Genomic DNA, 27,635 nt, shown 5'->3' with positions numbered 1-27,635 from the left:
ATTACATTGATGAATTTTTGCATATTGGAACCATCCCTGGGATGAAGCCTACTTGATCATGGTGGATCAAGTATTTGATTGATTTTTCCTGATGAGTATTAAGTGTCCTGCCTTGTTTATTTGGATTAATTTTGTTTATCTATTTTACTAGATGTTAGAATGTTTACTCCAGCGTGCTTCTTCATTCCATTTTCTTGGTTATTTCCAGCCCTTTACTCAGAGGTAATGGCTATCTTTATTCCTGAGGTGTTTTTTTTCTTTTTACAGCAAAATGATGGATCCTGTTTTTATATTCATTCTTTTAACCTGTGTCTTTCTTTCTATTGGGTAATTGAGTCCATTGATGTTGAGAGAGAGTAACGACCAGTGATTATTATTTCCTGTTATTTTAATATTGGTAATGCTAGTGGGGAGGGGCATGCATGTGTATGTGAGTGTGTGTATGTGTGTGTACTTTCCTGTCTTTGCTCCTGTGGAATTACTTATTTTCTGAGTTTTCTTGGATGCATTTAGGACTCATTAGGTTGGGGTTTTCCTTCTAGTATTTTCTATAGGGCTAGATTTGTAGATAGATATTGTTTGAATTTGGATTTCTCTTGAAATATCTTGTTTTTTCCATATATGGTGATTGAGAGTTTTGCTAGTTATAGTAGTCTGGGTTGTTACCTGTGCTTTTTTAGAAATTGAAAGATATCTGTCCAGACCCTTCTAGCTTTTAGAGTCTCTGTTGAGAAGTCAGATATAATTCTGATAGGTCTGCCTTTGTATATTATCTGGCCTTTTTCCCTTGCTGCTTTTAATATTCTTTGTTCTATGGATTTTGTGGTTTGATTATTATATGCCGGGATGGTTTTCTTTTCTGGACTACTCCACATTGTGTTTTATAAGCTTTTTATAAGTTTATAGGCCTCTCTTTCTTTAAGTTGGGAAAGTTTTCTTCTATGATTTTATTGAAAATGTTTTCTGGGCCTTGGAACTGGGACTCTTCACCTTTTTCAATTCCTATTATGCTCATGTTAGGACTTTTCATGGTATTCCAGATTTCCTGAATGTTTAGTGTCATGTGTTTTTTTAGATTTAACATTTTCTTTCACTGTTGTGTCTTCTATTCCTGAGATTCTCTCTTTCATCTCCTGTCGGTGATTCTTGAACCTGTAGTTCAAGTTATCTTCCCTAGGCTCCAGGATTCCCTCAGTTTGTGTTTTCTTTATTGCTTCTATTTCCACTTTCAGATCTTGCACTGTTTTATTTATTACCTTCACTGTTTAGTTGTATTTTCCTGTGTATTTTCCAGGGATTTGTTTCTTCTTCAAAGACTTCTATCTATTTGACTATATGTTCCTGTATTTCTTTAAGGGATTTATTCATGTCCTCTTTAAAGGCTTTTATCTTCTTTACAAGATGATTGAATTTAAGGTCAATATTTATTTATTTATTTATTTATTTATTTATTTATTTAGGTTTTAGTCGAGACAGGGTTTCTCTGTGTAGCCCTGGGTGTCCTGGAACTCACTCTGTAGACCAGGCTGGCCTCGAACTCAGAAATCCGCCTGCCTCTGCCTCCCGATTGCTGGAATTAAAGGCGTGCACCGCTACTGCCCAGCAAAGGTCAATTTCTTGTGCTTCAGTTGTGTTAGGATATACAGAGCTTTCTGCAGTAGGGCAGTTGTGCTCTGGGGGTGTCACCTTGCCCTGATTTTTGTTTACTGTGTTCCTTTGAGGGTCTTTAGGTATCTGGATGACTTTGGTCCCTGGATGTTCCTGTTGTAATAGTTATTGGGAGTGGGGTTTTAACCTTGTTGGTCCTGGAATGGCAGGCCTCTGATGGGATCCTTGATGGTATAGTTATATATCAGCAGGTCTATATGGTTCAGGATCCACAATTCTGATTAAGGTGGGCAGAAAGGTGACAGGAGAATGGTGGTCCCCCCTGGGATGGCAGGCTGCTCAAGGCAGTTTGGTGTGCCTCAGATGAAGATTATATGTGGTAGTTTTAATGATAATGAACTATCACACCATTACTGATGGGAAAAAAGATATTGAGCTTCACAAATTACTGCTTATGCCATTAACTATGATATATTCATAGGTCTATTATGCAGTTTTTGAAATTAAGAGGAGTTAATTCTACAAATATTAAGTTATTCCTTGAACATTTCTAATGGCCTGTTAAATAATTAACTTCAATCTGAAAGGCACATTTGACCTTTGCTTAGCTTTTTTTTTTTAATTTCCAGAGCAGTTAATGGAATTTATGTAGTATTCTAGACTGTTTTAAGTGGGAATCCAAAGCATGTGCAGGAAAGCATGCTCAGAAGGACATTTGAGATGACATTTAATTGACGGCTGTTGTGGTGTGCTTTCTTCATCTCTCACAAATGCATTTAGGCTTACAATTCCTCATTGTATCAGTCTTATGACATTATAGAGAGGAAGTTATTAGATTTCGTTCCTATTAATATGAACATTAAATAACTGGTCTAAAATTTTTAATTCACATGGTGCTTAGGTTTTTATCAAGTACCATGGAAATTGTCTTAATTTTGCAAGATGCAAAATTAATCTATGTACCATTTCATATAATGAAGGGATATCTGGAATACTAATTAAATAGAACATTTTCCTTCCAAAACATAAATGAAGAATAATTTTATACTCAAAGAAACCCAGAATGATATATGGAAGCTATTAAGATAAACCAATTTTTAATTTGTGAGTTAAATACTAAAGGAAACTTTTAAGGACACAGCTTCCAAAATGTAAGAAAACCTAGGGTCCTCTTAGGTATGCATCTACCTTGAGATATAGAGGTGGGCAGAGTTCCTCTGTGCACTGGCTTATACTATAACACAAAAGAAAAGACACAAACAAAAATGTTCACATGGAAGAGGTCTACCATGGTCACCCCTTTCCTCTTTAGAACATAGAGATGCCACAGGGTAGCACAAAAGACAGAAGCATATTGACCTTGCCTCAAATTAGGGAAAGAGATCATAGACAGATCTCTTATCAAGGGGAGATATGGACAAAATCTTTATTACAAAATGTGGTTTTCTCACACTGCTCCTAAGCCATGCTTTTTCATCCTGTTATTCATGTTGCCTTTTCGATCATGAACCATCGCATAGACAGTAGCATGGATTCTTTGTCTTGAGGTATTGACTCATCTCTCTGGTTAGCACTTAGGTTGGCTCTTCTATGTAATTTTCACACTGCTTTACAACTGTGCATAAAACATGATGGTGTTCTCTGAGTGACAGTCATGAATCTTTAGTATTGTGGGAGTTTAGAGGTTTACAATTCACATTGCCATATAAATCCAGGAAGATGTTAAATTCAACTACCAAAATGAAGTGGCACAAAACAGAAACAGTTATACCTGTCCACATATGTATATAACATTGGCAGAAAATGGAGAAGCTGATATTTTACAGATTAGATGTGAGGAAGGCTGATAGGCTCCTGATCTTTTAGCTTCTATGTCACTTTAAACACCCACATGTAATGATCTGAGAGAACTAAGTTGATCCAAAAGAGATTTCTTCTAGGTCTGGATTGAGAATAAGAACGTGAGTGTGTAGTCTGATGAAGAACCTCTAAGTTCCGAAAACTAAACAGTCAGCAGATATGGGGCAGCCTTTACCAGGTGAAATGGCTCTTACATTCTTATAAATATATCATTCTTTGCAGTTACTTAAGCACAATTTCTGTCCTCATTTCTTCATTCCTGCTGAGTAAGCTTGAAAAAGCACAAGCCCAGATACTGGTGCCTTTTTGCCTTTCAGGACTCAGATCTGCCGAGCATATGTCCCATAGATGGGAGTGAATTACAGTCACAATGAGAGTAATATGGTATGGAAGCTCATTTCCTTTTCCTGACCTGGCATTTTGTACAAAAAGTCCTTATTAATCATCATAGCTTTTATTGAAACAGTCTAATGGTATTCACATGGTGAGGGAAAAAATGATAGTTTGAATAGCCCAGCAAATTTCTACTGGAGGGCTTTGTACTGCTTTCTCTAGTCACTGCTAGGGAAACTGGAATCATTCTGAATAGAAGAACCCTGTCTCTTCTCCAATGAGTAGGAGTGTCATCTCAGGAGTGTGGTCTATGTTCTTCATTCTTTCTGTATGCTCACATCAAGTGGCATAGTTTCAGTATACAGGACCAAGTGTTTTCAATGGAAAACTAGAGACCCACAATAGCCGTGATTCTACCCATTATTTCCTGGATTCTGAAAATAATAGCTGAGATAAATGACAAAAACTTTACAATGCTAAAATTATAAATTAACCTCTATGATAGATTCATTAGGCCCATCCTTTGTAATTGTATGAAGTTAATTAAGATAATGTTTCCTTATGTTTCCACTAAACTTTGAAAACTTCAGAAATCATGCAAATTACCAGTGATAAAATCATTATTCATGGTTATAGCTTGAGTGTGTGCTTTTCCATATTTAACTTTTTTATCTCCCCCAAGTGCAGAGCTAACTCAAGGATCTATTGGAAGAGTAGATGATTTTACTCTACTGTATGTTAATTTTTCTTCATGGGGGAATGTTAATTCCTATTTCTATCTATTCTTAATATTTTCATCCAGAATAATGCTGTGAAATATTAGAATAAAACAGACAACATGGTTAAAATTTAGGCATGATATTAATGACTTGATAAATAAACGATGAGCCAAAAGGACATATTCCTGAGTGAGATGACAGGTGCCTACAAATTTGAAGATGTAGCTTTGATCAGTTCTGGGTCCCAGACTGTGGACTGGTACCACCAGATATTAGCACCAATTTTCTCTATTTAATGAATCAAAGCTCCCCATCACAGATATTTCCAGGGTGGGGTAATGGGACTTTTAGTTGACTACCAAAGTAAAGGACTAAGTTTATTATAGTACAGCAATTGGGGACTATGATTTTAGGACTACAGTTTGAAAACTATTAGCCCTGAAAAATTGGCCATTAACTAATAAATATCTAGCCTGTTATTTTAGGTGTATGCTTTAGATATGATTTAGAGAGTGTTTACCACTATTTTTGGTGATAACATGTTTTAAGACGTCATAATATGTACTCACCTTTTTTATTGGAACCTCAAATACTGAGGTTCATTTCGCAAATAATGACTGTGAGAAATATATATTTGCATAGCTTCGATCAATGGTGTATTGAAAATAATAGGTACAGTGAGCACTAGGAATGGATTTTTAAATATAAATGTAAATGAGATAAAGTAATCATCCTATAAACTGGCTTATCTGTATCTATATGATGGTGGACATTTATGTGAGTGTGTTGCTATTCTTTGCAATAGTTTCATATATTGGAAAACAACAACAAAAAGAGCCAGGAAGCTAAGTACCAGCACTCATCCCTTTCTGCCCGCTGACTGTGATGCGCGCTCAAGCTCCTGCTCCCTCATCCCTTTCTGCCCGCTGACTGTGATGCGCGCTCAAGCTCCTGCTCCCATCATTTCCCCACCACGATGGCTTGAAGCCTTGAAAGGAGACCCAACATAAGTCCTTCCTTCCCCACTTAAGTTACTTTGGTTAGATATTTTCTCGTGGTAATAAATAAAATAATATTAACCAAAATATCTCAGACTGACAAAATAGTATTACATGTTCTGTCTCCTTTGAGTATCTTTGATTTTATATAAATACATATATGCACATATACACAAAATATCATATGAAAGTATAAATGGGAGTTTCTTGGGGAAGGAAGGAGACTAACAGGAAGTGATAGGACATTGTTCGAGTACACGATATATTTAAATGAAAAGACATTTTATGCAACTAGTCACTGTGTACGTCAAATATATTGTGATAAAAATAAAGGGGCAGTAACAGCAAGATGAAAGTTGTATGCTTGTGTGTGCATCCATGCTTTGTGTGATTGAGGCCGTGCGGTGACAGTAGGCGTGGGAGGATGTCTGAAACTTAACATTTCAAGATGTTTAAAATGTAAAGAAGAATGGAGTGTTTTCAAGAAAAATTTACTTAGCCCTGCAATACTATATTTACCAGGTACAGAAATTTAACGGCTGTTAGGGTTATATTATTTTCTATATCTTTACTTCTTTCTCACTAGTGCATTCTCTGTCTATTACGCCTTTATACATTAGGCATTGGAACCATGGTATAAGGTACCTGTTCCTTCTTCTGAGTATATTCAAACATGTTAAACTAGCATAAAATACAAATTTGTTTTTTTCTATATCTTGAGAACTATACATTTTGAATCAGTTTTTGTACATCCTAATGAAACATTATAATTTTTCAAATATTTTTATTTGAATTAGGGAAAATCATTATACTAATAAAATGACATTTAGAACAAGCAGTTACTAGAAACAAAGATAATGTTGTTATCAATCAGTTGTTCCTTTTAGACTTACAGAGATTTGAGACATTCAAATATATCATTCTATTTGATCTATAAACTCCAAAGCATAACCAACATATTCTAGACATCTAGATGAGGCATTCGAGATACAAATATGAGAAGTATAATGTAATATTATTTTGAAATCTTGTTTTGAACTAGGCACTGTTCAAGTATGGAATTACAGAAGCAAAGTTCATCAAAACAATAAATGATTTCTCATCGTACAATTTCTACCTTACTTTGAAATACCAAATTTTTAAATTTACTACTATGCTAATTGGTGGTGAGTGATCTATATATCTCTAAATGGTTCCTTATGAAGACTGACACTAGAAAGCAGGAGACAACTGTGTCTATGAGAGAAAATGTCCCTTAAGTGAAAATATGTGAGGGATAGGGACAGGAAGTGGGCAAGGCTTGGGCTTGGTATGTTCGTGGACATTGCAAGAACAAAAGTAGGAAAAGAAAGTGAGCAAATTAAGTTAGAACTGACAAAAGCAAGAGCCAGAGCAAGGCATTCAGAGTATCCTTAGAAGCTGAAGAGCAAAGTGTGGCCTAGCAGTCATAAAGTTCAGTTTACTGACCTTAAAGAATCAGTAAAGGAATTGGAGCAATAACCAAATGTCTCAAGCCTAGAAGAAAATAGGAAGATTCGATTGAGACAAGGGACATAGAACAAGAAATAGGTAGCCTTTAAAATATGAGATACGACAGCATTTTTGAATGTTCATGAGAATGAGCTAACACAAAGAGAACTTATTACTTAATGAAGAGATTCATCTTTTCTACAGTAAAATTCCTGAATTGCAGACAGGATATGTAATCTAAGCAAGCCCCAGAAGAACCACAAAGTCTGGTGGGTAAAGAGTTAACTTGCCAACCATAAAAAGGAGAGAGAACAGGGCAAAGGTCACAGGAAGATGGGCTAGCAGTGCTGGTGGTCAGAGAACTGAGGCATCACAGGACATCATGTGCAGCACTTTTTGTTTGTTTGTTTGTTTGTTTTGCTTGATTTTTCTGAAAGTTGATAATATGTGAAGTAGATACTTAAGAGGTAGTGGAGAAAAATAAGTTTGTGATAACTGTCGTTATCTGTAATGAACAGTTGAAAGCATTAAATGGGTCTGAATTGCATATCGTATTTTCTCAGTTGGATCATTTTGCAAAAATGAAAAAGTCATAAAGAGTTTCATGGCAGGAGTTAGACAATGGAGTTATACAGCTAAAGTTTCTGCTGTGTTCTGTGTCTTTTTTTGTTTGTTCGTTTTTGTTTGTTTGTTTTTTGAGACAGGATTTCTCTGGGTAGCCTTTCTGTTCTGAAACTCACTCTGTAGACCAGGCTGGCCTTGTACTCAGAAATCTGCCTGCCTCTGCCTCCCAAGTGCTGGGTTAAAGGCGTGTTCCACCACTGCCTGGCCTGTCTGGTTCTTTTACATCCACCCATCAGAAGGGTTTTTTCTTTTTTTTAATTACAAACATATGTGTTATCTTCATTGTATTTTAAATCTGTAACCTAATGATTTCTGTAGAAATAATTTCTAAGACTAAAAATGCCATGACCCAGGAGTTCCTTGACTGTTTTTCAAGTGGTACAATCATTGGTCATGAGCTCCAAGAATAGCTGTTGTCATCAGGCCAAGTCAACCCTTTGATATTTTCATTTCATAATTTCAGTCTACCGGGAGACAACAGAACAAGGCAATTCTAAATGTAAGGACCTCAAAAATGATTCACACCATCCCACATTATCAAAGATGAAAAGCGTACAGAAGGAAAACTGACTCAATATTCAATATCAACATCTTCAGTGCAAAGAATGGAAAGCCCCATCTCTTCTACCCCTCTGTACCAACACCAGCCATTTAGCAGTTATTTATGGTAAATAATCTGTTTGAAACACTTCCCCTATTTTTGAGGACTACTAATTACTACTGGCCCCCTTTTAAATCTATTACATTCTCACTATGAGTAAAATAACTTCCCTGAAATAGAGTATTGGTCATGAGATTAGCTGTGGAGGTGATCAAAACAGTAAAGTGGGAAACAGGTATCCAAACTCAGGCAGGTGTTTTGCATTGCACACTGGAATATCTATGGCTCACCATATCCCAGTGTACACTCTCTTTTGCGGTTGAGAAGAAATGTTCCAAAGTCTCTAAACATTATTAGGAGAGGAAACTCTCTTTATCCTGTTTTGATCTGAGAAATATGTGTGCTTGTGTTGAAATATTAAACTGAACCCCATTAAAATGTATATATTTGAAGCTAACTAAAAAGTAAAGATAAACTATGAAAAGACTATGTGGTGGCAAGCTTTACATGAGAAGTAGTATATTAGAAATTTACCTGGATTGTGTGGAACATAAATTTAAGTTGTTAGGCTTGATCATAAAATTTAGATGGTAAACTTAACAAAATTTTCTCGAGAGGAAAATGTTCCAGGAAATGCAGACTTGAAATGATTCTGAATAGATCTGCTGTACAATGCCTAGATCTCATTCAAAGGTTTGGTTAGGTTTCAGGGTTTGTGTCTCCATTTGATTTTCACAGATTCAAATTAATTATGTATTTGTTTATTATTTGCAAAAAGGCCAGAAGCTCATCTGTAGTTAAAATGCCCGACAGGATCTAGGAGAAACTAAGGACAATTAAAATATATATTTACTTGAAATATATGTTTAAATTTAATAAAGTGAATAACATTTACCAACCTTCTCCATGTTGTTTGCACTTTGAACTGATTTCCAATTCATCATCACAAAGAATAATGGTTTATTTGCCCAGGGAAAACAGGGTCTCAATAATGTAATGGATATAGTGTTGCATTTCTGTAGGAAGAGGTGCCACACATTTTTAACAATAAAAAGAAGCCTCACTTGTTAATGCAGAACTTTACTGTACATTTCCAAACAAAATGAAGTGTAAAGACCCCACCCCAACCCTGATCTAATACTTTGCATTCGCATAAATTCATTTCTCCCTGCCTTTGGCCAGCCGGGCTGCTTACATAGCATGTGAGTTGCTTCTATTAAATGCTATTGAGCAAATCACATCCTCCATGCTTATCAAATGACAGGCAGTGGAATTTGGTAATCATAGGAAAACAACTTCTAGTTGGGCTTATGAAACGAGGAGAGCCCTAGATTGCATTTGACTTTCAAATGTTGAAATAGAGCTGAGAACCATGCTCTTTCTCAGAGAAGGTCTGGCCTTTCCTCACCAAGCCTAATAAATGCCCAAGGGAAAGAAATAATAAGCCCTCCCATTATTGTCATGGGAAAACTAAAGTAGCAGGCTAGACCTACAGGCTACATGAATGCTACTCACTGTAGATGTTGTTAGTTTTTATTTATTTTTTTAATGTCTATTGGGAGAGGGGGAGACACTTAGGTGGCGCCATGAAAACGGCTTAATTAGCTTATCAGTAGCTCTGTTAAGACTTTCCACCACCTGACCCTACATAATAGCTGAGGCGCACACATCATGCTTTCTCTTTCATGTGTGCAAGATGCACAAAGACTTTAAAACCACAGATTTTGTGATGCTGTCTTAATTTTCAAACAGTATTTTGTAGGATCTTCAAACAGCTAGAATAAGCAAAGAAAAATATTTTTTTAATTGTGTAAGTTTTATATTTCACGGTTGTCAAGGCAAACATTATGAAAAGCTGATGATGAAGTGTCATGTTTCTTGTATTATAAATGTCCATCCACCCCCACTATTTTAGTAGAAGGTACAAATTTAGAGCAACATTTTATAGGAGATAAGGCAGTTTGTCCAGAAATGTGTCAGCCACTTCACTGGCCTCTCACACAATGTTCCAAAAGAATATAATAGGAAAATGTATGTTTATGTGAAAATATAAAACTCAAATGAACACCAAGGAGAATTTTAATAATTGAAGAAAATTACACTGAGAGCCAAACTTGTCTGCTGTTTCATACAAAGGTTCCCTATTGGCTTTAATTGCCTGCATCATCACCATTTCTGCATGCCACTTATTATCCTCCATCAAAAATCAAGAAACTTTTCAACGTCTATACGATTACAGAGAAATAAAATCACCCACCCCCTTCTTTGAGACAGGGTCTCCCGTCTGTCATGAAACTCAGTATATATTCAAGGCTGGCTTTGAACTCAGAGTGAACTGCATGAAGTTAGTATGCCACTAAGTCCAGAAAAATCAAAAATTTAAAGCTCTCTATTAAATGTTATCTGAGCCAATAACAAACCATTCTAAATCTCTTTAAAATTCAGCTTTTAATCATATAAGTCAATGAAAAACACTAGTTGGAAATTTATAACTATTAAGCATAAATAAATGAATATAATACAAAAGCATTCCAAAGACTTTTCTCCACCAGTACTGAACCAAACGAACACATTTTCAGTCAGTTCCCAACCACCACTGTGTAAAACTGTATTGCATTTTTAAGCATTAATGTAGCTAATTTTCTCCATGCATACGGCCCAGTGCAATGCGTTGCCTTTCAAAAGCTGAGCTTAAAAATCATATGATTAAAAATGAATTTAACCAGATAATTATAATTTCCTCTGTAAATATATATCTCATACACACACACAGAATTTCTCATAGTTAACATATATACCTATGTTTAAGGATACATGCATGTATATTCAGTTTTACACTTCCTCTATTTTTATTTTTAAATTTATTTTTCACAGTTTTAATTAAAATAAAATTACACCACTTACACCATCCCTTTCCTTCTTCCCATCACTGACTTGCCTTTTCCAATCTCAAATTGATGCTCTTATATCTCCTCTTTATATTTGAGTTCCATCAATTCTACGGTAATTACATAATTCCTTTCTCTTAATTGAAATCTCCATCATTTACTGAGAAGAACATGGATCCAATGTGTCCATAGTTCTTCAGATTTAAATTGGAAGTTAGGGTTTTTTTTTATTAAAATACAGTAATATGTGTTCAATTAAAAACTCCTTTGGCCACACACTATTTTTTTTACAGTTCATTTCTGTGGAATAGATGGAATATTAAATGCTCATATGAATTTCAATGGGAATTATTCTCTAAAGTGAACATAATGGAATTTGGAAATAAGCCATATTTAATAACTGACTGTATAATTAAGTTTTTATGTGAGGATGTACCTCATGTTAAAATACCTGAATTTAAGCACTTATAAATATCTTCTGCATGATAATTTCTAAAAAATTAGATTAAATGAATTGTCAGTCAAATTTTTGTAAAATTAATGATCCTGAAATGTATTTTCTAAAGGAAAGTTATGACACCAGTTTTACCAGAATGCAAAATTTTTTGAGACTTGGTGGCTAATCACATATTTGGATATTTGTAAATAGGCTTGTCGCAATACACAGTACATTGGAGAGAAAGGAGTAAAAGTTGTATCCTTTAGCTGAAAATGCAGTCTACCTTTTGTGTTCTCCATCCTCAAGGAGAGGAAGAGCAGAATGTCACTTTGTTTGCTGTAAGCAACTGACAGGAGAAAGCTGGGAATCATGATTGATCTAATGGCCATTGGTTCATTATAAAAATGGTCTCTAGGAACTAAGTCTCTCTAGACTCTCACATTCATCAGGCGTCTTGTGACGTCGTAACATTGGCGGTGACTAACAGCTTGAGGCCTTTTTCTGTTTCATGGTCTGATTGTGACGTCATAACATTGGCGGTGATTAACAGCTTGAAGCCTTTTTCCGTTTCATGGTCTGATTGTTCTACTGACAAGAATACTTTCAGTGTATCAGAAGCTCAGATGACAGGGATTTTGTAATGATTCCTGGCTAAATACCATAACTGGACTTAAATTTCTCCACTTCCTACTCTTCTGCAGAGCTGGCAAATATAATATGCTGATCACCATATTGCTGTATTACTCATCAGAGCAAGGGAAATGACATATTTCGTCTACTATTATTTGAGATAAAATTAAACTGTAATGATGTGTGATTCATGGATGTAATAATTCATTAAACAAATATTTATTTAGCAATTTGCAAGGAATTATATATGGCTAAGAGAAGGAAACTTTTGCTTTGTTAAATATTCAGTAAATAAAGAAAACCTCTATTCAGACACAGCCATCTTGGAAAGATACAAGCAGTATATTAGTCTTGTAGAGGCTGTGTTTAACATTAGAAGTCTGCCGATGAGCCATTCTTGTATTTTACATCGTAGGGGAAATATATCATAATTTGCTCTCTTCAGTGAGGACATGACAGCTTGTGTCTTCCTCAGTCAGACAGTCTGCAGCATCTCCATTACTAATGGTAGCTGAAGAATTTCTAGTGCCTGGTGTATGTGACTACAGAATTACATCTCAAGTCTGTTTGATTTCATCAAGTAGGAAAACAATACCTGCAACTACTGGAGGACAGTCTGTGGGTGAAGCTCACTTTGCCATCGTAAGGGAAGATAGATGGAGTATCTCTTTCCAGTATACATTTTTCTATATGATCACTATTGAATGTTTTCAGGTATAGAGAGAGGAAGATCAGAGGGAACAAAAAGACAGGAAGAAGAGACAAGCATGATAATAATTTTTCTATATGATCACTATTGGATGTTTTCAGGTATAGAGAGAGGAAGATCAGAGGGAACAAAAAGACAGGAAGAAGAGACAAGCATGATAATAATTTTTCTATATGATCACTATTGGATGTTTTCAGGTATAGAGAGAGGAAGATCAGAGGGAACAAAAAGACAGGAAGAAGAGACAAGCATGATAATAATTTTTCTATATGATCACTATTGGATGTTTTCAGGTATAGAGAGAGGAAGATCAGAGGGAACAAAAAGACAGGAAGAAGAGACAAGCATGATAATAATTTTTCTATATGATCACTATTGGATGTTTTCAGGTATAGAGAGAGGAAGATCAGAGGGAACAAAAAGACAGGAAGAAGAGACAAGCATGATAATAATTTTTCTATATGATCACTATTGGATGTTTTCAGGTATAGAGAGAGGAAGATCAGAGGGAACAAAAAGACAGGAAGAAGAGACAAGCATGATAATAATTTTTCTATATGATCACTATTGGATGTTTTCAGGTATAGAGAGAGGAAGATCAGAGGGAACAAAAAGACAGGAAGAAGAGACAAGCATGATCCACAGGCACCACAGGCAGCAGCATTCCAGCAGATATGCGAAAACAAAAATTGAGAGCTTAAGGAATACGTCCCATTCAAGTGAAACCAGAAGAAAGGAAATTATGAATTTGCAAAACATTATTTTTTGCAGTTCCAGAGATAAATATTCTTTTAAATACCGTTAATATAAAGATAATAGACATGCTTTTTTTTGGGAAAAGTGATTATTTGTATAACTCTCTTTAGGCTATAATTGCCTGGTAACAAGCCTAAACCGCCTTATCTTTGCACAGGTCTGGCCCAGACGCAGTGCTTTCTGTCCCTCTCAGAATTTAAGGGGCTAAGTACATGTAACACACTCAATGATTTCTATTCTTGTGGTGGTTGTTTGTTTAAATTTATGTTTATTGAAATTCTTCATATAATATTTTCTCAAAATATTGCTTTGTAGGGGGAGTTTTTACATTATTGGTGCTTTGCTTGTATAATGTTATTTCTGATTTTGTGCTCTTTTGATGTGTGTATATGTGTAAGTATGTGGTTCTTTGGTTTTTCTTTCTTTCCTTCTGTTCTTTTATTTTTAATATACCTGTTTGTTTTCTAAAGCAAGAAATACAGTAGAGTTGTGTTGGGCGGGGTAATCCAGGAAGAAATGAGAGAGAAAAAAACAGTTATTTCTGACAAACTCTCAATAGATGGAATTATAGGAATCTTTAACTTGTGGTTTGGAAAAATAAAATTATTTGAGGACAGAAACCTAATGAGATAATTTGGGAATTGAAGGTTTTTTCATAATTTTCATAATTTCCTTGCAAAATTACTGTTTATAAAAACACAAAGATTGAACACTGTGTTTATAGAACAAGGGTAGTTTGTGAGATAAAACTAAAGGTGAAGTCAGGCTTAACACAGAAAGTAGATGCAAGGCAGAGAGAGCTAAGGAGGACTCTGGACAGAGGATCTCATTCCTTGACCATGGTTATATTTTGGAGTAAAGGAAGCCAGTGCTTAACTTTTTGGCTGAGTGGACATAAAGACTGTGCTGTGAATTGCTGGTTTAACTCCTAACAGTACACACAGGAATCCATCTGTGAATTGTGCGCAGAGCTCATCTAGCAACTCTTTAAAGGGAAACAGCGGCCTCAGGAGACCCTGAAAGATAATCAGATTTTTAATTAAAAGTAGATATGAAAAATGGTGATAGAGGGAATTGTAAACTGAAGGGAAATTTGCTTTTTGTTAGCACTAACTACAGATATATCTCAGCTCTGAACAGAACAGAAGTGCAGAATACATCCCGTTGTTTAATCTTACACAGGTACAAGAAACACTAGAAAGAAGTCAATAGCTACTTGACATAGTCAATGATATTCTCAAAATCACTTATTTCTGAGAAGATATTTTAAGGAAAAATGCTAGCTAGCTCTGCAAATACATAAGCTTTTACTGTACCTTTCATAAAAAAAAAAATTTCCTCTTCCCTGTTCTCCTTTTTTCCCTCCTTTCCTCTTCCTCCTTGTCCTCCTCCATCAAGCCCACTCTATAAATTATCTTTAACCACAATGCCAATAGAAAACCTTCTACCTTCTCTGATTCAACAAATGGTATGTATAAGAATAAACTGTGTTAAGCCGATTGTGGAGGTACATTCTTTTAATCCCAACATTTGTTTGATAAAAGCCTGATTACATCATAAGTTTCTTTCTCACTGTGTTCACTCAAGGATATGTTGGGCCTCAACACCACAGGACCCTGAACCTGATTACTATTCAGACCTGTTTACTCTTCAGCTGAAAGTAGCATCTGAGGATGTCACTGGTGACACTGTGCGGTGTGACTGACTACATTTACATAGATTTCCTTCAAATAAAGTAACTGGATCTAAGTACTCTATCATTTCTTTTCCCATTCATTCTTCTAGAATTAAAGTTTCTTTGTCGCTCTTTGTGTGTAAAATGCATGTTGTAATGTTTATTTCTTTGGAAACCATATGATTACATCTACTGCTATCCTTGTACTAAGTATAGCGCAGTTAATTTAAGCAAATTGTGGTTCCTATCTACTATCTATCTATCATCTATCTTTCTACTATCTACCTATCTATGTACCTAGCATCTATTTGTCTATTATCTATTTATCATCTATCACTGATCATCTATTTGCCTATATATAGTTATTTGTCTCTATCTATCATCTATCTATCTATCTATCTATCTATCTATCTATCAATCTATCTATCTATCATCTATCTAATCTATCTATCATCTATCTGTGATGTTTTTCTTAAGGAAGTGTCTAGAAGTATCAGCATCATCTGAGAGCTTGTTGGAAAGAGAAAGCTTAGAGCAGACCATATCAACTTAAAAAGTCTACATTTATCAAGATACTCTGTAACTATAATCTGTATTCACTGTAGCATAGTTATTGTGAATTGTGATGTATTATATCTGGCTGAACTGTTTCAATGGAAAGTAACAAAGATAAATCACAGTGAATATGCCCAATACTTTTTTTTTGCCAGTAAGCACTGAAAAACAAACTTGTCTCCATGTCATCACCTTTGTATATCAGGCACCACCAGGTGCTTATCTGTTTGTTGAAACATACGATTTAATACTTACAGGGTATAAATACAATCAAATAGTGCCCTCTAAAAATTATAACATTGCCACTGATGTCATTAAATTTTATTGGTTATTTTATTTGTTTACATTTCAAATATTATCCCCCTTCCCGGTTTCCTCTCAGAAAACTCCCTATCCCATCTTCCCTCCCAACTGCTTCTGTGAGGGTGCTTCCCCCACCCACCTACCCACTCCTGCCTCACCATCCTAACATTTCCCCACCCTTGGGCATCAAGCTTTCACAGGACCAAGGGCCTCCCCTCCCATTGATGCCAGATAAGGCCATCCTCTGTAACATATGCAGCTGGAGCCATGGGTCCCTCTATGTGTATTCTTTGGTTAATGGTTTAGTCCCTGGGAGCTCTGGGGGGTGTGGTTGGTTGGTTGATATTGGTGTTCTCCCTATGGGGTTGCAAACCCCTTCAGCTCATTCAGTCCTTCCTCTAACTCCTCCATTGTGCTCCCCATGCTCAGTCCCATGGGTGGAAGAGCCTCTCAGGAGACATCCATATCAGGCTCCTATCAGCAAGCACTTCTTGGCATGAGTAAGAGTGACTGAGTTTGGTGGCTGCATATGGGATGGATCCCTAAGTAGGACAGTCTCTGGATGGCCTTTCCTTCCGTCTTTGCTCCACTCTTTGTCCCTGTATTTTCTTTAGACAGGAGCATTTCTGAGTTAAAACTTTGAGAAGGGTGGTTGACCCCATCCCTCAAATGGGGGCTGTGCCTAACCTCTGGATATGGTCTCTAACAGGTTATCTCTTCCCTTCACTGATGGGATTATTAAAAGGGACATTGTTTTACTACTTTTATATGAGTTGGAATTCTGAGTTATAATTCAAAGTTTGTGCTTGTCCTGGATTTTTTTCATTGATTGTATTTTTTGGTGTGGTGGAAGTTACTTTTCATTTATTTATCCTCTCATCCTCTCATATGTTATATCCCAACCACAGTTTCCTCCTCTTCCTTCCTCCCCCTAATCCCCCACCTACTCCTCCCTACTCATCCACTCTCTTCCTTCAGAAAAGGGCAAGACTCTCAGGGATATTAGCAAACATGGCATATCAAGTTGCAATTACATTAGGCCCCTCCCCTCATAGTAAGGCTGGCAGGAGGAGGATAAAGGTCCCAAAAGCAGGCAAAAGTGTCAGGATTCCTTGAACTCTACCTAATGTTAAGCACCGGATCCCTGTATCTTTTTCCATCAGCTGCTGGATGTAGCCTCTATGATGACAACTGGACTATGTACCAAGCTTTGAATACAGCATACAGTGTCAGGATGAAGTTTCCACACAACTTATATGTCACCTTTACCACTGATTGCTAACAGAATGGATTGTAGGTGAAAGGTTTTGTGGCTGGGTTGGTGTCCCAAACTCTTCACTAGGAATCTTGCTTCGTTATAGGAGAAAACAGAGGTTTTGTTGTTGTTGCTGCTGTTTTTTTTTTAATTATTGAATAAACATTTATACACAGATGTGAACATACTGAAAATTACATTTAGAAGAAATATATAATCTGGTTTTTTGTTCTTCAATATCATGGGTAAGTGAGACAGAATTAGAAATTTGCTGCAAAGTTATTTTCACAGTTTTTTATTGTGCCTGAAAGTATTTATCTATCTATCTAAATCCATAACAGGGTCAAAAATTCAGGAATTGGCCACATTAAGGATGTAAAAACTCATTAGTTCATAAATTGACCAGATTCCACAGGAAGCAGTCAGAGAGAAATCCTCTGTCTTACCAGTATGAACTGTTGCAGGTATTTCTGTTAAGTCTTAATGGATATAGTTATAATAGTTGAAAATGACTTGATGATTTATTATTTATTTCAGTTTATATTTTCATAATAAGCCGTTAGTGTACTAGAGACAGGCAGACATCTACCCTCTGTGTTACTGTATCTACTTCTTTATCAACAACCCAAGTTATAACTTTTGCCATATTCCATCTGGGCAGCTCTTACCTCCAATTCACCAGACCCCAAAGCCATGTTTTTATCATTCACTTACCCTGTGGTCCTCCTCTGACCCAAATCCTGGGAACCAACACTCTACCTATCTCACTTCAGCCTTTCTGGGGGGCAAGTTACATAGTGTCACTTGGGTCATGTGAGAATCTCCTCTTCCCTGGGTGCAACCAGGATCAGTATTTAGCATTACAATATAGAGCAACAGACCAAACCTCAACAATCCCCCCTTTTTTGTCTAAATACAAAGGCTCCTTTTCGATATAATAATAAACAACAGACAATAGAAACACTCATGAAACAATTATTAAAATTATTAGGTATGAGCTAAGTTGGTTTGTCCAGTCTGTTTGTATTTGGAAATCTAGGTGAACGTGTTTCATTATCTATCCCATCTTGGCGAGTTTAGAGTTCAGCATTTAAATAACTTTATATCCTAATTTTTATCCTAATTTGAAATATTAAAGTAAAATTATCTTCTTAGATCTAAAACATCTTCCTAAATGCTAAACAACCTAAATTTAATTGTGAGACTGTAACTATTTAGTCTTCAATCCTATCAGAGATTTGAGAAGGAATATATCCTTTCAATGGCATGAATGGAAATTTAAATTGTAGTTTGATTATATGATCAACAAAAGATTATGTATCTATATTTTAGGATTATGGTTGGTCCAGGTTTTCTGAGCCTGGGCTTATGGTCAATGTTAAGGTTCATCTTTGCTGCTACTAACAGGATGTGCCCATTTGCAAGTAATCTGATTGTAGGCCCATTTCTTTTCAGAACAAGACAGTGTACATCAAATTAAAGCAGAGTTCTTAATTCTTGGTATCCATTATATTTCAGAATTTTCAGAGCAGAAATTCAATGTCACATAAATTCTAATGATAACAGTAGAAGCAGAATAGTTTTATTTCTTAGACTAGTTAAAATGGAACCTCTCAAATACAGTCTTCCAAAAGTCATCTGTTAGTTTCAAATAAAAATGAAGTTCAGCACTGAGTTTGCAATCACCTGAGTCAAGAGAGGAAGCTGAGTTATAAGTGAATCTTTCATCTTTAATGTATGTGTGTATAGCATGGCACATGTGTAGTATGCAAAGGGCACTTAAGGGACTTCCTACTCTCCTTCCACGTATGACACCAGGAGATTGAATTTGGCTTGCCATCCTTGGCAGTGAGTACCAATACCTGCTATGACATCCTTTTGCCCCATGAATCTATTTCAGAGTGAACACTGGAGATAGTTTCATAGAAAACAGTCACGAACACTCAGTAGGTAGCAGCCTCCTGATACACACTACAAATATTTTGGAGATGTCTTCTCCTACCATATGAGTCTGTTTATTTAGGTTAAGGAAGGAAATGGTTCACCCTTTGTAAAAATATTGGGGTTTTGTTTTATTTGAATTATTTTTTACAAATATAAATACAGCAATTCTAACCCAATTTTTTTCCAGAAAAATATAACAATCTATAAGATTTATATCACATTATGAATTAGTAGGGTTTAGAATGTAATGGTTTAACTGTAGCAGACTAAGAGTAGAGGGAACCTCCCAAGGAAAGAGCACTGATGAAACCTGCGAGCTGAGAGGAGTCTCAGTAAAGTGCTGGCAAGTGACTTTCCCTTTAATAATGGGACCAAGAGAATAATAATTATCAGGTTGTTCTGGTGAACTTTGTGCTTTGGGTACTAACTGAAGAGTTTAGGTAAGTGTAGAAAATAACATCCAAATTAGAAAGAAAAATTAAAACTATATATGTTGGCAGATGATTTATATACTAAATCCCAGAAAAAGAATCGTGACTTTTAAAGTAAAAACACTAGCTTCTTGTGCATATGTATATGTGCATCTGTGTGTGTATATGTGTTTTTTTCTCTATGTGTGTGTGTGTGTGTTTGTCTGTGTATGTGTGTGTGACTGTGTTGTGAAGCTGTGAAGAAGTGCAAGGCCTTAAGCATGCTAGGCTAGTGTACATTCGCTGAATTGTTTTACCAGCCCTTATACTAACTTATGAGAGCAGAAATGAAGGTGCTAAGAAACCACTTGCAGAAGTTTAGTCTGTCTGAGATTTTCTTACACATATCTAGCAGAATGTTGAATGGCCAACAGCAGCTTGTCGTTGAACCTCAAAGTATGAAATGTGTTGCTTTGCATCTGCCTTCTCTGTTGTACATGGGAACTCTCTGTTCTTTTGACCTTGATCCTTGAGTGCCATTCTTTCCAATCATTCCCAGAAAGCAGTCCAATTTCTAGGACTGATACATTTAGAAAATACAAAAACAAAAAAACAAAAAAAAAAAAAATCTGGCCTAGAAACTAAGAATCTGAGAGTAACTGAACAAGAAAAGTAAATACAGCATTCCGATAAGATCCCTGTTTTGTAAAAGAAATACACAGGCTGTTTCCTAGCCAAGGACAAGACTGCTGCTTAAGTGTTTCACAACAGTTAACCCCTTTATTGCTGAAACATTCTCTACTGCTCAAAATGGGTATTATAAATTTGCTGTGATCTACCTAGGCTTCAGGTCCAAAATGATAGATTAAATTGCCTATTGTTTTAAGTGTCATTTAAAATTAAATTATTCTTCAAATGGGAAATTATCAGAAAAAAATAATTCACAAGAAGAGTCAAACACATAATTTGAGATGAACTTTTTCTTTTCCAACATTGAAACAGAAGTCGATTCCTTGATTTTCATATTCAAAACCTTAATTATTTCAACAGTTCTGTGCATAAGAGAGAACTTAGCAAGAAGTTGCCACTTAGTTATTGCTAATATTGCATCAGGTATAGTGTGAATATGTACTGTTTTAATTTGTTGCATGCATTATGGTTTTGGCTAAGTAATATTTATTTGTTGTGGTGGCTGTTTTATGCATAGTAGAATAACTATTGTGATACCTGGCTTCTGGCTGATGGACACCAGCACTGTTTCTCCCTATTCTGATGTCAGAACACCTCGTGGGGCATATCTTTGGACAGCTGAGAATTTTCCAATGTTACCTCATGTTTTTTAAAAGGTTTACTTATAGTTTCACATATATATTGATAAAATACAAAGCCCAGGGAGGCCACGTTTTTTACTCAGACACTTATCTGATGCATGAAGTTGTCATGCTTGCCTTGAAGAATAGATGCACCATCTTGACCAACAAAATCTCCTGTTTTATTCCCCTCCCTCCCCCCTCTCTGTCTCTGTCTCTCTCTCTCTCTGTCTGTCTCTTGTCTCTCTCTGTCTCCATCTCTGTCTCTCTCTGTGTGTCTCTCTCTTGTCTCTCTGTGTCTCTCTCTCTGTGTCTCCTGTCTCTCTCTGTGTCTCCTGTCTCTGTCTCTCTCTCTGTCTCTCTCTCTCTCTCTCTCTCTCTCTCTCTCTCTCTTTCTCTCTCTCTCTCTCTCTGATAGAAGTTCTTACTATGTATCCCTGACTAGCCAGAAACTCACCACAAAGACCAATCTGGCTTCAGCATTTCAAAATCCACCACCTCTGCATCTTGTGTGCTGGGATTAAAGGCATGTACAACCATGTTTGGCTATATTCTTCCTTTTGATGAAGTAATGGAGATGGTAAGAAAAAAGACACTAGACTTTAAAGAAAGCCAGTGAGCACTGCTCTGCTCCTAGTTCAGAAAGTGCTAGAGGCATCTTGTTGACCTCATAGTATAGTCCTTGTCTGTCATGTACCCTGTTAATTTCCTGTTGTGTTGTAGTAAACTTGTGCATCAGAGTGGCTCTGCTGATTGATTTTGGGAAGAGACCTCACAATAATGTCCCTGAATTCCTGTCCTATTAATGTAAATATGAGCTGATAAAGTTCTGGAGATGTTCTGTATGTCTACAAATACCACTTTGGATCTGATGATCTGTGGCACCATGTGCGAAGTACATACAATATGGGCCATGGTCACCTGTAAATATCAGATTATCAGATTTTAAATCTGATTTAAGCCTAGAGTTTTGACTAATTTTAGTTTTATATACCAGTGTTTCTTTCCCATAAGAGGTTACTGAACATTTTCTCATCAAACACTTAAAATCGGTGGAAGGCAAAAAAAAAAACATTTCTTATCAGCACTGCTTTCCTGCAAGTCATTTGTGTGTTTCAATAAATCCAACTTTTACCTGTTGAATTCTGGAGAAATCATAAGCCCACAGTTTAGTCTGCTACTACAAACATGAATAAGACACTATAGAAATTATTTACTAATTTCTTTAAGTATTCACTTGTTCAGTTATTATCAATTCCTGGCCATTCACTAGATTTCTTTCAAAGTTCTAGGTGGAAGTGAACTATTGCATTTTCTATAAAAATGATCTTGGGAGATATAAAAGTCAGTGTCTTCACGCAATGAATTGCTCTCAAATGTGATGTCGCACACTGTCTAGCTGCCTGGCTATTCACCAACTGCTTAATCTCTTCCTGCTTTTTCTTTAAACATACAAATACATAACCTCATACACATATAAATGGGACACTACTCTTTCACAGTTAATGATCTTTATCCATGATCTTCTGGCAGAGACTATATGAACTTTTAAGGTATGACTTATCAGTGAAATTCACTTGCCAACTGGTATATTTTTAATATCTTTTTTTTAAAAAGCATACTTTAATTTTCTCTTTCTATGAAATATGATGACTAGGTAGAATATCTTTCTAAATACTGTGACATCACTACTTATGGAGTTTAACTCACTTATCTGTAATTAGTCCTAGAATTTCACTGAAGAATGGCACAGGGCTTGTGGCAGAAAGAGATAGGCCATGCTTCTCTTGGCTTTTTTTATGAGCAGCCTTGTGAATTGTGATTTTTTTTATCCTACTCAAAATGTGTCTATTATATAATTACATATAGTCTTTGCTTTATATCTTTTATGGGGATCAATTCAGGTTAGCATGGAGTCTCTGTCTCTGTCTCTCTCTGTCTCTCTCTGTCTCTGTCTCTCTCTCTGTCTCTGTCTCTGATGGTTACTGATTCCTTACTCCTAGTTTACCTCCTTTGTCCTCTCCCACAGCTGTCCTTTACTGCCCATAATGCACCAAAACTATAAGTAGGTAGCCATTACTCAATAGTCATATGTTTTTCATTATTTATCTCAAATCACTACCTACTGGCTCCTCTATATCTCAGGAATACTTTCATCTTGACCTGGTCAGATGACCCTCTGTAAGGTGTAATAGTCTGGCTTTGCCATCAGGTTCTTCATTTTGTTATTTGTGTTCTGACATTGAATCTGGTTTTAGGTACTAAAGGTCTTTCTCTGTGAACGCACATTTAACAGAAACTTCAACTCTGCCTTGGTTCTCAAAACACAAAGAAGAGAAGCTCACCTTTGTATGGCAGGCTATGTGACTACACCTATTTGTCCAGGTGATGGTCCGTGCTTTCTTGGATCTCTGCCCACTGTGTTTCTCTCTTCTCAGCCTTCTCAACAAATTACTCCACAGGGTTGTGCCTGCCATGACCCAAATCCAACCCGCCATTCTTCTGCCCCATAAACTGTTAAACCATCTTACAGTCAGCTCTGTGGGCAGCATTCATATCAGTAACATGCTGACTGTAAACTGTGCAGTAAACTGAGTGTTGATGGCAAACAAGAAATAGTCTGGAAGTTGAATCTCCTAAACGTAGTACATAAAATTGAAATTGAAATTTTGTGATATTTAATTTCTACAAAAGTCATGCTTATCATATTACTCTTAAATAACACCATGTTTTATTTTTATTACAGAAATAATAAATTTATAAGACTAGTGTTTAGTTCTCATTTTAAATTTGGTCCTTGGTCAATTATTACATCTAAGGCTACTCTTTGTTGATTTTATGTACTACTGAATATGGAAAGGAACCAATAAGGAAGATTACAGACTTTAACTCATACAGCTCCCAAGTATCTGCAGGGAGACAGTGTATGTCTCTGTTAGTTCTTTTTCCTTTATAAACCGTGATAACTGAGGCCTGCTGTGAAAACTGTTTTACTAACCACACAGGACGGTGCAATGTGAAGCATAAGTTGCTGTTTTCTTCTGGAAGATTCCATCTTCATGGGTCAGCTTCTCTTTAAAGACAATGTCAAGTGTGAAAATAAGGTGGAAGCTCTGTTGAACTATGATACAGGAGATTAAAAAAGATTGGACTGAAGAAGAGATTTGGAGACAAATTGAATGCTAGTCTCTTTCACAATGCATGGTTTGGAGCATGTTTCTAGAATCATCTTAGAGACATTTGTTTTAAACTAGTTTTTCATACTCATTTTAAAATAAGAAATCTGTGATAGCACAAAGATGTCTGATATGTCTAACTTGGTAGCTCTGAGACCCAAATTTGTGTATTGGATGTAGCGAAAGCTTAAGAGTATACTTTTTCCTCTTTTTTATTAGATATTTTCTATATTTACATATCAAATGTTATCCCCTTTCCTGGTTCCATTTCGAAAACCCCCTATCTTCCTCCCCCCCCCAGCCCTCCACTCAACAACGTAACCACTCCTGTTTCCTGGCATTAGCATTCCCCTATACTGGGGCACAGAACCTTCACAGGACCAAGTGCCTCTCCTACCATTGATGACTGACTAGACCATCCTCTGCTGCATATGCAGCTAGAGTCATGAGACCTACCATGTGTTTTCTTTGGAAGGTGGATTGGACCCAGGATGCTCTGGGAGTATTGGTTAGTTCATATTGTTCCACGTACGGGGCTGCAAACCCCTTCAGCTTCTTGAGTACCTTCTCTATCTCCTTCATTGTGGACCCTATGCTCAGTCCAATGTATGGCTGTGAGCATCCACTTCTGCATTTGTCAGGCACTGGCAGAGCCTCACAGGAGACAGCTATATCAGGATCCTGTCAGCAAGCTCTTGTTGCCATCTGCAATAGTGTCTGGGTTTGGTGGTTGTATATGGAATGGATCCCCAGGTGGGGCAGTCTCTGGATGGTCATTCTTTCAGTCTCTGCTACACACTTTGTCTCTGTAACTCCTTACATAGGTATTTTGTTCCCCCTTTTAAGAAGGATCAAAGTATCTACACTTTGGTCTTCCTTTTTGAGTTTCATGTGTTTTGCAAATTTTATCTTGGGTATTCTGAACTTCTGGGTTAATATCCACTTATTAGTGAGTGCATATCATGTGTGTCCTTTTGTGATCGGGTTACCTCACTCAGGATGATATCCTCCAGATTCATCCATTTACCTAAGAATTTCATAAAATCATTATTTTTAATAGCTGCATATTATTCCTTTGTGTAAATGTACCACATTTTCTCTACCCATTCCTCTGAGGAGGGGCATTTCCGTTGTTTCCAGCTTCTGGATATCATAAATATGGCTGCTCTGAATATAGTGAAGCATGTGCCCTTATTACATATTGGAGCATCTTGTGGGTATATGCCCAGGAGTGGTAGTGCTGTATCCTCCTGTAGTACTATGTCCAATTTTCTGAGGAACTGCCCAACTGACTCCCAGAGTGGTTATACCAGTTTGCAATACCTTCAGCAATGGAAGAGTGTTCCTCTGAAGATTTTTTTCTTAATGAGAGAATTAAACATGAAGGGCAAAGGAAATCTGTAGTCTTTTTTCTTTTTACGAAGTACCTCTCATCCTAGAGTTTGATATTGTTAGATTGTCTTTTCATGCCTAAATTAATTTGTTAGTTGTATTTATAGTTATAAGTATGAAAAAATGTACTTTTACTAGGATCTCAGAGGTGGTCCATCAACATGTTTATAAAGGACTTGTTTTAGTGTCCTAAAATGAAAGTCATAGGCAAGATAATCTAGCTAGAATAATTGCCATAGATCATACAACAGAACTTAAAAATTAATATAGTTCTATAGTAATGATATAAATGATAATGAGAAGAATGCTATTATTAGAAAGTTCTATGTATCACTGTAAGCAAATGCTCATGTGTGTGGGTATTGGGAAGACTAATGATGTAGTCAGATGCCTATGTCTAAATATAGAAGCCTCAAGGCTCTGAAGACACATTTCTACACTAACACAGGTGGGCTTGTTGATGACTCACATCATGAGAGCTGCTATGTTGATGACATAGTACTTTGGAAATTGTGAAGACACTCTTGGTAAATTTTTAAATCAAAAAATCTTTAAGCCAGTTCAGATTTACATAATAGTTTTTGTATTCCTTCATTTAACCAACAGGAAAAAATGTGTCTGAAATACTTGGTGTTCATTTACTCAGTGTTATGATAAATATATTGTTATTTTGGATGAGTGTCTAGTGAACCAATTGAAAGCATCATGGAGCCTACTGGACTGCACTGTGCATTGTAGGATGTCTATAACTCCTGAATTCTGCTCACTGGCTTTCAGTGTAACCCTTTCCCTGTAGAATCCCAGATTCTTCGGTTGTTTTATTTTCTCTTTCATATATACATGTAAATAATTTAAATTATTTTTCTGTACATATTAAAAAAGATTTCCTTTATAAAATATTGTTAGTGCTAATACTAACATAAAACAATAACAGCATTATAGACAGTGCTTATTGTTTCCAAAAGGTGGTGTCTGTTCACATAAAATCAGAAATGCTTTGGGGCAGGTTAATGTTTTCCTTTGTGCAGTATAACAATATTACCTGCTACTGCCATGAAAAGAAGAAAACAATTTTAATGAGAAATATTTTTTCAGTCCCAAATAATGAATCTCCACCTCTTCTGCTACATCCTTCCCTCTACATAAATAGTTAGATGGTAGGTATAAATAATAGATAAAACAAGTGACAGACAGACAGATAGACAGATGATAGATATATTGATTGACAGAAAAAAACTGATAGATAAATAGGTAGAAAGATGATAAATAGATATAAAGAAAGATACATGATTGATACATATGTGATAGTTGATAGATGGATGGATAAGGAAATAGATAGATAGATAGATAGATAGATAGATAGATAGATAGATAGATAGATGATAGATAGATAGATAGATAGATAGATAGATAGATAGATAGAACTTTTGCTAATGGTAATCGTTTTTCCTTTTAGACTTTGCTTACTTTTATTCTTGAAGAGGGAAAACTCATGGCTAACTCACCTTCTTATGATATAATAAGTGTATTTATACAATGACAGCTGGCACCAGAATTGTCAAATAAGGATCCAAGAAACTTGTGAGAACATGGTCTATAATTTGATATAGTCTATGTCTTTTAATTTTATGTTGCTGCCTCAAAATACACATTTCCATATTTACAATTGCATAGCTTTTCTGTACTGATTATTTATAAATCTGATCTTATTCTTTGGCATGTTTAGATGAATAGATTGCAGAGGAAAAATAATAGAACATAGCTATGTTCTCACACTACTTTGAGAAAAATAATAAATTGAAAAACATGTTGGAGTATTTCTGTTGCTACAAAAAGTCTGCTAGGAGCTCTTTCTGGCATTGTTATTCTTATTAGCATATGAATACCAGTAGTTTGGGGTTGTTTGTTTGTTCATTTATTTTGCACATCTTTGTTTTAATTAATTGCCTTTTACTTTACGTTAATATCAATGTAAGCTAA

General features: G+C 36.0%; 1 protein-coding gene and 1 long non-coding RNA gene across 39 annotated transcripts in view; both read left to right on the top strand.

The window, feature by feature from the left end:
- Nrxn1 (neurexin I) overlaps window positions 1–27,635 on the top strand; it is a 1,059,516-nt gene that overhangs the window by 47,413 nt on the left and 984,468 nt on the right. The gene's annotated exons all lie outside the window — the stretch shown is intronic.
- 9330159H11Rik lies at window positions 315–27,390 on the top strand. Its single transcript, XR_385910.3, has 2 exons — window positions 315–12,884; window positions 12,981–27,390. It is a non-coding gene; the product is annotated as an RIKEN cDNA 9330159H11 gene (long non-coding RNA).

The sequence above is a fragment of the Mus musculus genome, chromosome 17 (assembly GCF_000001635.26).
Source record: "Mus musculus strain C57BL/6J chromosome 17, GRCm38.p6 C57BL/6J".
In the NCBI taxonomy this organism is placed as follows: domain Eukaryota; kingdom Metazoa; phylum Chordata; class Mammalia; order Rodentia; family Muridae; genus Mus; species Mus musculus.
Note: the sequence above shows the minus strand (reverse complement) of the source record. Positions and strands in the feature narration are given on the sequence as shown.